General features: G+C 40.8%; 1 protein-coding gene across 16 annotated transcripts in view; it reads left to right on the top strand.

Annotated features, from left to right (window-relative positions):
• The window catches only part of RBM47 (RNA binding motif protein 47), a 182,625-nt gene that overhangs the window by 92,601 nt on the left and 76,976 nt on the right, over positions 1–13,048 (top strand). The gene's annotated exons all lie outside the window — the stretch shown is intronic.

The raw sequence follows: 13,048 nt of genomic DNA, 5'->3' as shown, positions 1-13,048 counted from the left end.
CTGCATAGTATTCCTTTTGTGGGGGGGCTTTTTGTCTTTTTTGCCTTTTCTAGGGCTGCTCCTGTGGCACATGGAGGTTCCAGGCGAGGGATCTAATCAGAGCTATAGCTGCCTGCCTACGCCACAGCCACAGCAACGCGGGATCCGAGCCGAGTCTGCGGCCTACACCACAGCTCATGGCAATGCCGGATCCTTAACCCACTGAGCAAGGCCAGGGATCGAATCTGCAACCCCATGGTTCCTAGTCGGATTCGTTAACCACTGAGCCATGATGGGAACTCCGCATAGTACTCCTTTGTAAAGAATACACCACAATTTAATTAACTTGGTGGTGTTGGGGGATTAAAAACATGATTCTATGAGCTGAAAATCTTTTCCTGTGCATGCCAGCTCTTTAAAGTGGTCGACCTCAGGAGGGAGAAATTAGGAGTTTGGGATTAACATATACACTGCTACATATAAAATAGATAATCAACAAGGACCTACTGTATAGCACAGAGGAATCACTCAATATCCTATAATAACCTACATGGGAAAAGAATCTGAAAAAGAATGGATATATGAAAAAGAATGGATACACACACACACACACATAAGTATAACTGAATCACTTTGCTATACACCAGAAATTAACACCACGTTGTAAATCAACTATCCTCCAATATGAAACAAAAATGAAAAAAAAAGTTCAGTGATCTCATAAAGGGTAGGTTGGAAATATCACCTGAAAGGACAGGAGAGAAGTGGATTTGCTAAGTACTCGGCGTGGGCCGTTTATTTAACTGAAACCATCGCCCTAAGAGGCAACTGCCACTGTTTGCAGATGAGGAAACTATCCCTGAGAAAAGTTTCATGACTTCGCATTTGGTCTGAACTAACACACAAGTTGTTAGTTACAACAGAGAGCAATTCTGTCCTGGCAAAGACCATGCCAGATGGCTGTTGAGGCTGTGCCATCTCGTTAATGAAGACTCAGGTTTTTAAACGATAGTGCAGACCTGTATATCTGCTCTTTGAAAGCCAGCCATTGACCTGACTTTTCTTAGGTCATTGTCTCTTTCTCTTCAAAGTTTGTTTGGAAAAGAAGGCTCCCATGTGTGTATATTTCATTCTCACTTTTGTTTATGAATACATTTTTTGGTGGCTTATGAATATACATATATTTTTTTTAGATGGTACAATCTAAAATCCGTTTAGCAACTACGGAGTTTTTTTTGTTTTTTTTTTTTTTTTTTAAGATCAAGTTTCAGTATCTGTGCATAAAGAAACGTTCAATTACTGTAAGAAAGGTAGATGAATTTCAAGTCAGAATTGCTTGAGAAATTTCTGGGAGGCAAAGGTCACGTCTTTCAGTGTGGGGCTTGAGGGGCTTTAAATTCTGACCCCTAGAAGGGTCGTATATCAAAATCTCTGACTCAACCGAACATCTTGGAAATGAACACAATTTCTAAATTTTCTTTTCCTTACTTCCTTTCTTGATTTTCCACTCCACAAGTATGAGCATTCACGTATGTTCCATTCTTGTTTCAAAAGTTACCATGGGATTGCTCAGGGTGTCCTTCAATTAGAATGATAAAAGGGAGCATGTGCCCTTTAGATTTTTTTTTTTTCCTAGTTATTTAGGAAGGAAAGAGGTTATGTTTTTAATTCTGCATTAATGTTGTAAAGTATTTATGTTGTAAAGATCAGGTCATCATTTCAGCAAGTCTACACATAAGCGTCTCTCTATGTCCAGTGGGAGACAATAAATACCTTAGTGTCTCAGTTAAACTTTTAAAATCAGTTCTAGAAAAAGCAAGGGTTGCTAGATTCTTTGCTTCAAAGGTTTCATTATTTTCACAGTTAGTAGAAAACCCTTTTCACATGGGATGCTTGATAGCTGTCATCGAAGATTCGATTTAATTCCTTTTAACTTTATGAACAATATCTTGTATTTATATACTTTAAAAAATACTTTCCCCAATAAGTTTTATGGTTACATTTCTTTTCTTCAGTGAAGCAAATTTTTATTTATTTACATAGGAAGCATATACTGTTTTTTTTTCAAAATTGAAGTATAGTTGACTTACAATGTTATGTAAGTTTCAGGTATATGACATAGTGATTCAGTATTTTTATAGATTGTACTCCATAATCTATAATAGATATGTATAGATTATACTTCTACACAAGTATAAATTATACTTCTGCCCTTTCAGGTGATAACATTTCCAACAAAGTTATTACAAAATATTGGCTGTGTTCCCTGTACTGTACATTATATCCTTGAATCTTTTTTTAATTCAATGAGTTTTATTATATTTATAATTGTAGGAGTTCCTGTTGTGGTGTAGCAGAAATGAATCTGCCTAGGAACCATGAGGTTGTGGGTTCGATCCCTGGCCTCGCTCAGTGGGTTAAGGATCTGGCGTTGCCGTGAGCTGTGGTGTAGGTCATAGACGCGGCTCCGATCTGGTGTTGCTGTGGCTCTGGCGTAGGCCGGCAGCTACGGCTCTGATTAGACCCCGAGCCTGGGAACCTCCATGTACTGTGCGTGTGGCCCTAAAAAAAGATAAAAAAGACCAAAATAAATAAATGAATGAATGAATAAATAGTTGTAGAGCAGTCATCCTAACCTAATTTTAGAATATTTCCATCCCAAACCCCAAGCTCAGCCTTTGGTAACCATAAGTTTTTCAAAGTGTGTAAGTCAGTTTCTGTTCTGCAAAGAAGTTCATTGTGTGCTTTTTTTTTAGATTTCACGTATAAGTGATAGTACATGATGTTTGTGTCTCACTGTCTAACTTCACTTAGCATGATAATTTCTAGGTCCATCATGTTGCTTCAGATGCCATTATTTCATTCCTTTTTACGACTGAGTAATATTCCATGGTGTATATGTTCCACATCTTCTTTATCCACTCCTCTGTTGATGGACATTCAGGTTGCTTCTACATCTTGACTATTGTATATAGTGCTTCAGTGAACATTGGGGTACATGTATCTTTTCCCAGGAGTGGGATTGCTGGGTCAAATGGTAATTGTAGTTTTGGTTTTTTGAGGAATCTCCATGCTGTTTTCCATAGTGGTTGCACCAATTTACTTTCCCACCAACAGTGCAAGAGGGTTCCCTTTTCTCCACACCCTCTCCAGCGTTTATTGTTTGTAGAATTTTTGATGATGGCCAGCCTGGCCAGTGAAAAGGTGGTACCTCATAGTAATTTTTATTTGCATTTCTCTACTTGTGGTTATCTTTTTTAAAAGATTTTTATTTTTTCTGTTATAGTTGATTTACAATGTTCTGTCAATTTCTGCTATACAGCGAAGTGACCCAGTTATACATTTATATGCATTCTTTTTCCACATTATCCTCCATCATGTTCCATTACAGGTGATTAGATATAGTTCCCTGTGCCATACAGCAGACTCTCATTGCGTATTCACTCCAAATGCAATAGTTTGCATCTACTAACCCCAAACTCCCAGTCTGTCCCACTCTCTCTCCCTACCCCTTGGCAACCACAAGTCTGTTCTCCAAGTCCCTGAACTTGGTTCTTTTCTGTAGATGGGTTTATCTGTGCTGTATATTAGATTCCAGATATAACTGATGTCATATGATATTTGTCTTTCTCTTTCTGACTCACTTCACCTAGTACGAGAGTCTCTAGTTCCATCCATGTCCGTTTGTATATGAGATAGCTGAAATAGAAGAAGCTAAGGCCACATACCTAGATAGTGAAAGAGCTGACATCCAGATTTTCTACCTCCACAGTGCCAGCTCTTCCCACTGTCCCACCGTGCCACCTAAGCAGCGTTTGGTAAACTGTCGGCCATACAATAGCTCTCCTTCAAAACAGTCTGTGGTCTCTGATGGCTTGGCACATCAGACCATTTGATTGTGCACTTACTATGTGTCAGGGCTTGCTCCAGCCACTATATGTGTATCATCCCCAATTATTGAAACGATCCTACAACCTAGGAATAATTAACCCCCTTTACAAACGGGGAAACTGAGTCACCAAGAGCCCAAGAACCTTGAACAAAGCCACATCATTCGGTAAATGCTGGAATCTGCCTTCACACTCAGATTAGTTTGACCCCATGGTTCATTCGGTTTCCCTGCGCCACTCTGCCTCCCATCAGAAAATAGTTATCTTCTCACTTATCATTGAGGCCACTACAAGGGCCCTAAAACAAATTGTTGACGAATCTTACCTTACCTCAACACACCCTCCTGACAAATGGGTATTTTCTTTAGAACTAAAACAAGATATGTACTAGGTTGGGTTCAGTTTTAAAATTATTAATTTTGTAGCTCTTGGCGCTGGAGGAAAACTAGATTAGGTTGCCATGCAGTCACGTTGTGTGTGCAAAGGGTCATCAGCGAGACTGGGGGACCCCTAATGCAGATACTGGTAGAAAGGGCAGTTCTTTGGAACAGAGATTGGTCCAGGTGAACCTCAAGATCTCTTTAACTCTCAAGACTGTGGTACTATAAATAACAGTTCTATGATGGAAAATTGGAGAGACGTCTTCAAAGCCACTGCTTATAATTCTGTCCATCAGAGTTATTGTTTTCCTTCCCCCCAAAACCAAATCTTGAATAAATGGAATCAAGTAGTTTCCAGCACCCAAGACAACTATGGTGTGGCTGCAAACAGGATGGTCTCAAAGACACTGAGCCAGCCAAAACAAAAGGCACCTTGGATGCCAGTTGCGTACAAAAAATACTGTCATGAGGATGACATCATACTGGTCTTGTCCTGTGTGATAAAATAAGAGCCAGCCAGCAGTTGAGCACTCAGCCCTTCCCAGGACGGTGGCTTTCTCTGTATGGCACCTCGCCCGCAAATTTACCAACCTCTCAGTTACTGTTCGGATTAATTGAGATAATATACAGTGTATGAAAGTGTCTGGCACATCATGGGTGTCCAGTAAGTAGCTCTTAGTTGACCTTTTTCTCAAGCCGGATTCCCTGGAAGTTTACACACAAACTGGACAGAACCGGACTCTTGATAAGGAATTCAGTTGATTGAACACTGTCACGTGTGACTTTTTTCCCCTTAAGGATTGTGAAACCTCCCCATCTTACCACTTAAATATGCCACTGTCTAAGTGAGCCTGATCCCTGTGTCAATCACGAAGGTAAACTTTGACTCTCAGTAGAAACCCAACAAAGCCTTTTATTCTACTCTTCCAATAAAGTGCTTCTTGTCATAAAGCTGTAGGAAATGCCGGCTCTTTTTATTTTTTAATAAAAAATATTAGAGTAGTTCCTAGGCATAGTCCCTACTGTTGTTCGGATAGATACATCAGAGAAAGTGAGGCTGTTTAATGATGTGGTAAATCATTTCACCATAAATGATTGAATATCACCCCCTTTATAAGAAGAGCTTTATTTGCTACATAAAAGGTTAGGGGTTCTCGTTGGAAGTGTTTTGTAGAAAACATCAGGCTCTGAAGGAGTGGGGTGCTGTGGAAAGAACATGGACCAGGAATCAAGGAATTGATTTATTCCTGCAGCTCCTTCCAACCAATCTATGGCTTAGAGAAACTTCTACAAACTCCTGACCGCTCCCTATCAGTGATGGTGTCACATTGTAGGTTTCTCTGGAGCATTCTGCTATTCACGCAATGAAAATTTTATTTTTAGTTCTAAGAAATAACACTGATTTAGATATGGTACTGTTATTCTACAGGAAAATTAAATATCATAAGATCCTAGTTTATGAAGTTTAGGCTATACATTCTTTATCTTTGCCGTAAGAAGAATCGAAAAATCTGGTTCTTATTCTGAAAAATAAAACAACCAAACAAGCTTTTTCATTTCTATAATCTGCTTTCAGAAGTCAGCAGTCCTTTGCCCTCCGTAAGCATTTCTTTGGTGAAGAACTTGCCATTAGTTCCAGACGTGGCTCAGTGGTTATCGAGCCCAGCTAGCATGTGGGTACGATCCCTGGCCTCACTCAGTGGGTTAAGGATTCCACATTGCTGTGTGCTGTGGCTGTGGCCGGCAGCTACAGCTCCAGTTGGACCCCTAGCCTGAGAACCTCCATATGCTGCGGGTGCGGCCCTAAAAAGATAAAAAAAAAAAAAAAGAACCTGCCATTTACATATATTTCACAAATGGCCTATTTCTGGACCACATGGAAGTGGTGACCAAAGTAAGAAATTTGCTTGGAATGTGAACAAATTAAGTTAATGGTGATAATTTTTGGTGGGGAAGGATTTTCAACACAAAGGAGTAATTCAGTATTTTATTAATTCATTATTCTATTCACCAGATCTTAGGGAATCTGAGAAAAACAACAGAAAAAATAGAAACAATCTAAGTTACAAAAGAGAAATACATAAGGAAGAAAGTCAGTGTTGAAAATAACCTGCAAATTAAAACAGTGAGGGACCATTTTCCTGCCATGAAAGAATCTGACTTACTCATAAATGTCTGGTGGCTACACAAATTGGTATGACTCAGTAGGAAGATAGTTTGGCAATATATGTCAAGAACCTTAGAAATGTTTCATCCAGGAGTTCCTGTCGTGGTGCAGTGGTTAAGAAATCCGACTAGGAACCATGAGGTTGCAGGTTCAATCCCTGGCCTTGCTCAGTGGGTTAAGGATCCGGCGTTGCCGTGAGCTGTGGTGTAGGTCACAGACGCGGCTTGGATCCTGCGTTGTGGCTGTGGTGTAGGCCGGCAGCTGTAGCTCCGATTAGACCCCTAGCCGGGGAACCTCCATATGCCACTGGAAGTGGCTCTAGAAAAGGCAAAAAGACCAAAAAAAAAAAAAAAGAGAAAGAAACGTTTCATCCAGTAATGCCACGCATGGGATTTTGTGTGAATGAAATAATTTACAGGAAAACCACTGAAGAACCAGACACTCAAATCCCCACCCACGATGAGAGACAGGTGTATAGTTTTATATTTAGTTATCCATATTTCCGTCTCATATCCTTTTCTTCCCTGTGGCCTTTCATATGAAATCATCTACCCCAGTGTGTATGTGGTGTGTTTTGTGTTTTCCGTGATGAACACTGATTTTTTTGTATAATCAGAAGTATGGGCAAATGTTATTTCTAAAAACCTCTGATGAGTTCCCTTCGTGGCACAGTGGTTAGCGAATCCAACTAGGAACCATGGGTTTGTGGATTCGATCCCTGGCCTCGCTCAGTGGGTTAAGGATCCAGCATTGCTGTGAGCTGTGGTGTAGGCTGCAGATGCAGCTCGGATCCTGCATTGCTCTGGCTGTGGTGTAGGCCAGTGGCTACAGCTCCGGATTCGACCCCTCGCCTGGGAACCTCCATGTGCCTCAGGTGCAGCCCAAGAAATGGCAGAAAGCCAAAAAAATAAAAATCTCTGAAATTCAAAATCTCCTGCTGTCAGAGCCACAAGATAGTTCATATTGTCCAAGGTGAAGGGAGCAGAAACCAGTGGCCATTGGAAAGTTTTTGACCTTCCAACTATATACTGCTAGAAGACTTTTTTTTTTCTTTTCTCTTTTTTCTTTTTTATGGCCACACTGGTGGCATATGGAAGTTCCCTGGGCTAGGGATTGAATCCAAGGTGCAGCTGCGGCAATGCTGGATCCTTTAACCTACTGCACCAGGCTAGGAATCGAACTCGAACCTCCACAGTGACCTGAGCTGCTACTGATTTTTAACCCACTGTGCCACAGCGGGAACTCCAAGTAAGACTTTTAAACTCTTGAACCCTCTGAGTCTTTTCAGAATGTCCAGGACTGGGGTTCCTTGTGCCCAAAGCTCCTTCTCCACGACCCCCTCCCCCAAAGGCAATGCATGTTTTATGACTGACCCTTATCCATCGTCTGGAGACCTTTTCCTTCCAATTCCGATCACCTGCTGCTGGCTGTCAGCAGCCACCAAACCCCTCTCCAGACCTCACCTCTGGCAGTGTGTCCCCTCCTTCTGCCATGAGACCACCTTGTGGGGAGGGTTCCCTGGCCCAGGGAAACCCTGTGCATCATACTTCTGTTACATTTGTTCTTCCCTCTCAACTTTAGGTCCTGATGGCAGGTCTATGTAGTTCTAGTTTCCGAGGCAAAGAGTGAAAGAAGAGGGGAGTCATGAAGTGAGCCCTGTTTGGGCTCAACCAACTCAAACTGTTTTCAAGTTCTATGTCATTGAACAGTGACTGGTTCACACGCAGTCATTAACCTCTCCGCCTCTTTCCTCCCTACCCCCACCCACACGGAGAGATGGGAAAAGCAGCATCTTAGCCTGGGAGTGCATTTCTCAACAACACTTGGGGAGTCCTGTCCATTTCCTTATTCATGCTTGACTTCCCTTCAGTTCAGACCGGCCCGACACATCGAGTGAAGTCCTATGTGCTTTTCTAAACAGAATAACAAGGACAAATCCAACAAATATCTTGCAGGAAATACATCAACATGATTATAATACAGCAGGTGATTTGTCCAAGGCAGCAGACCCATCCAGGAAGCCAGGCAGGCAAACCCACTTCAAACTTATATCAACAGCAGTTAAAATGGCCCAAGTTTGACCCTTGGGTATACTCCTTCTGGTGAGCTGACAGGCCAGAATCAGGGAGTTTTGCTGCAGACTGTGTTCATGCTTAAGACTGCCTGGCTGGATACCTGAACCGGGGGAAGCAGAGGAAGATGGGGGAAAGTGTGTGTGTCTGTGTGTTCTGTGCACGAGTACGTGTGCGCCTGCACGCGCGGTGGGCTTGTAGTGCAGTGTGCATGTCATTGGTGGAGGGGTTTTGTGAGTACTTAATATTGGTGTCAGGAAGGGAATTCTGCCTCTGGAAGAGAAGAACCAAAAGACTAAAATCACATCATTTGAGCTACAGAGCTTCCTTTGACTCTCATCTGAGCCTTTATGAAATCTTGAAAAAGATGACCCCCAATTTTTATAGTGTATTAAATGATATTGGAGCCTGCTCCTCCCCACTCAAATGGAAAGGGCATTGATGAGGTTAGCTCCTTTCCCTTTTCCAAACCAGATAAAAGATTTCTAAGACTTACTGATCTGCCCCAAATCTCTTCCTCTTCTGTCTGGGGCTCCCCTATGAATCCAGACCTGTGTGTCCAGTACAGCAGTAGCTAATAGCCATGTGCAGTGCCAACTATTGACGTTTAATTACAAATAAATAACTTAGTTCCTCATCTGTACTAATGCATTTCAAATGCTTAACAGCCCTTGCTTGGTGGCCACTGTATTGGACAGTGCAAATATAGAGCATTTTCCTCATCACAGTAAACTCTGCTGGAGGCTTTGCTCAAGGTAACTTGTCCAGAGCAGTGTGAAGACGCACAGGCCATGCGTCTCTCTACCCCCTGAGGTTAGAACTGTAAGCAGCAGAACCCCTAGATCTGTTTTGTAGGCCACCCTTCTTTCTGCTTTCCACATCTTCTTGACACATGCAACTTTCACTATCATTTTATCTCCATGTTACACGAGATATGGCCTCAAGTTGCAGTGACCAAGTTCAAGTTTGGATTATGCTTGAATTAAGACCAGGAGTATTTCTCTGTGTTAGTTTACTCTTCCTCAGAAATGAAACCATCATCTGATCTTCTGTGCATGTTTGGACTCCACATTGAACCTTCAGTCACTTGGGGGAGTTCCCATTGTGGCTCAGCAGTAACAAACCTGATTAGCATCCATGAAGATGCAGATTTGATCCCTGGCCCCACTCAGTAGTTTAATGATCCAACATTGCCATGAGCCGCGGTGTAGGTCTCAGTCTTCATTTGGATCCTACATTGCTGTGGCTGTGGTGTAGGCCAGCAGCTGTAGCTCTGATCCAGCCCCTAGCCTGGGAACTTAGCCTGGGAACTTCCATATGCTGCACCTGCAGCCCTAAAAAGACAGAAAACAAAAAAACAAAAAAACAAACCCAAAACAAAAAAACCTTCAGACACTTGGGATCTGATTTTTTTGTTTTGTTTTTTGTTTTTTGTTTTTTTTGGCTTTTTGCCATTTTCTAGGGCCGCTCTTGCGGCATATGGAGGTTCCCAGGCTAGGGGTCCAATTGGAGCTGTAGCCACCAGCCTACACCAGAGCCACAGCAACGTCGGATCTGAGCCTCGTCTGCAGCCTACACCACAGCTCACGGCAATGCCAGATCCTTAACCCACTGAGCAAGGCCAGGGATCGAACCGCCACCTCTTGATTCCTAGTGGGATTCGTTAATCACCGAGCCTTGACGGGAACTCCATGGCATCTGTTGTTTTATTGCTGTTGGTTTACTTTTTTTTTGGCTGCACCCATAGCCTGTGTAAGTTCCCAGGCCAGGAGTTGAACCTGTGCCATAGCAGTGATCTGAGCCACTGCAGTGACAATGCCAATCCTTAATTCACTGCACAGCAAGGGAACTCCTATATTACTGTTATTTTTTGACACTGCGAAGTTTGATGAAGAACATAATTGTTCCAGAGGCCAGTTTAAATATTCACCTTGCAGACATTTCTTCAAAAACTTAGAACTTGAAATTCATAAACAATTGGAACTTGAACAAGAGACACAGATCAAAGAATGTCATGAACCATAGTTTGTGTTTTCTGTGATGAATTACTGAAAAGCCAATTCAGTAAAGGGAAAATCTAGCAAAGCAATTGAATTTTTAATGTATTGAGGCAGGAAAAGAGAGTACTGGAGTGGGTCATTTTGTAAAGAAAAAAATTGTTTTGTTACATGACATAAATCACCTTCTAATTCAGCTGGTGAATTCAAATGCCCATGTGTTGTGTGGTTATCTCAGTAAGGCTATACCTACTTCCCTAATCAATCCATTTGGAACTAAAATCAGTTTATTAAATGCAAAATTAAGTCAAGTTGTTTAGGATCAAGCAGATGAAAATTGTATTGGCTATATTTTGAAAAATGTCACACCATATATCTTGGAATTATTTAGGCCTGTCTAGTAACTGTGGGTTTTTTTTTTTCCCTAAAGGTGTTTTAGGATATTATGTCGTCTTTATATACAAAATGTTTGTTGGTATTATAATTATATTACTATGGAGTTTGCAAAAGAGAAGTGTTCACTGCATGAATGAATGACAATGCTATCTCTATTTAATATGACTAACTCAAAAATTCTAAGACCTGCAGTTATGACTTGGGTGTTTCTAATTCATTCAAAGTAATCATAAGAATTTAAAAAATTCTAACAACAAACTGAACTTAGATTCACTTTAATTTTAAAAATGAAATCTAGCAGTACTTGTAATGAAAGTATGCTATTATATCAATTACAGGTTATAATTTCAAAAATTTGAAATTAGCCCTCTGATTTTTGTAGTCTATAAGTGTTTACTAATTGGTTTCAAAAAGCTTCTACTATGCATTGAAGTTTAATAAATACAATAAATTCCAATATGCTTGTCTTTCAGATTAAATAGCTTTTAAGATTTTGCTACACTGTGTCATCTAGCCCTTAAGTCCTTTAAAGCAAATCAAAATATCACATTATTTTTATTTCTAGTATTTTAACACACATCTTTAAAAATACAGAGCTAATTTAACCACAATGTTATGATTATACCTAACAAAATTAACAGTAATGCCCTGATATTATCATCTAATACCCAGTTCACAGACACATTTCCCAGTTGTCTTTTTTCTTCCTGTTTTCTTATGTCTTTTTTAAAAACATTAACCTTTTAAAAAATTTTTTTTTAATTCTTTTATGTCTGCACCCACAGCATATGGAAGTTCCTGGGCCAGGGCTTGAACCTGAGCCACAATTGTGACCTATGCCACAACTGCAGGAGTGCCAGATCCTTTAACCCACTGTGCTGGGCTGGGAATTGAACTCATGCCTCCACAGTGACCTGAGCCACTGCAGTCAGGTTCTTAACACACTGTGCCATAGCAGGAACTCCTAACCTTTTTTTTGTTTGTTTGTTTGTTTTTTGAGCCACACCCACAGCATATGGAAGTTTCCAGGCTAGGAATCAAATCTGAGCTACAGCTGCCAGCTACACCACAGCCACAACAATGCAGGATCCAAACTGCGTCTGCAGCCTACAGCTTGGTTCACAGCAACACTGGATCCTTAACCCACTGAGTGAGGGCAGGGATAGAACCCACATTCTCACGGATACTAGTCAGACTCGTTTCCACTGGCCACAACAGGGAACTCCCTCCTTTTTTTTTAAAATTGTTAATTTACAATGTTGTGTTAGTTTCAGATGTACAACAAAGTGATTCAGTTGTGTGTGTGTGTGTGTGTGTTCTTTTTCAGATTCTTTTCCATTATAGGTTATTACAAGATATTGCATATAGTTCCCTGTGCTCTACAGTAGGTCCTTTTTAAAATCTATTTTATATATGGTAGAGTGTATATGTTAATCCCACACTCTTAATTTCTCTCCCCTCCCCCACCCCTTTTAGTAACCATAAATTTATTTTCTATGCCTGTGAATCTATTTGTTTTGTAAATAAGTGCATTTGTGTCACTTTAGAGATTCCACCTATAGGTGATATCATATGATATCACTAGAGCAGGTGTGTAACCCCATTGTCAGCAGACTACCAGGGAGCAGGTGGCCACAGGGCTGGCAGCTTTGGAGCTCAGGCCCCCAATGGGGGTTCTGGACCTGACCCCCCCATTAAGGAGGTGAATTAGGAGTCCTTTCCCAGTGTGTATATGTTTGTTATGGAGACAGTTGGGAGCCAGGACTGCATTGCCTTATATATCTGCCTTTCCTCAGCCATCAACTATGCAAGTTGTTTGCAAAGTTGAACTGTGTCTCTTGGTGGTGTTTTAAGCCTTTTTTTTTTTTTTCCTTAAGTCTAAAAGTAGAGATGAATAAATACTGCCATCTTTTGTCAATTTTCCTTTTTTGTAATACTCATAACAACTCAGGCTTTTTTTTTTCTTTCTAAGTATTAACTTCAAAGTAAATAAATTCAAAAAATTATGTGCACCAGTTGTCTTAGTAATATCTTTTTACAGTTGGTTCCTTCTTTAAGGTCATGAATAAGACCTGCATAGAATGCTTATTTTAGGTCTCTTTTTTTCACCAACATTTTCTTATTTTATTACAGTTTCAAACATACAGCAAATTTGGACCATACAGTG

This window comes from Sus scrofa, chromosome 8 (assembly GCF_000003025.6).
Source record: "Sus scrofa isolate TJ Tabasco breed Duroc chromosome 8, Sscrofa11.1, whole genome shotgun sequence".
Lineage (NCBI taxonomy): Eukaryota > Metazoa > Chordata > Mammalia > Artiodactyla > Suidae > Sus > Sus scrofa.
This window is presented reverse-complemented; position numbering and strand designations above follow the sequence as displayed.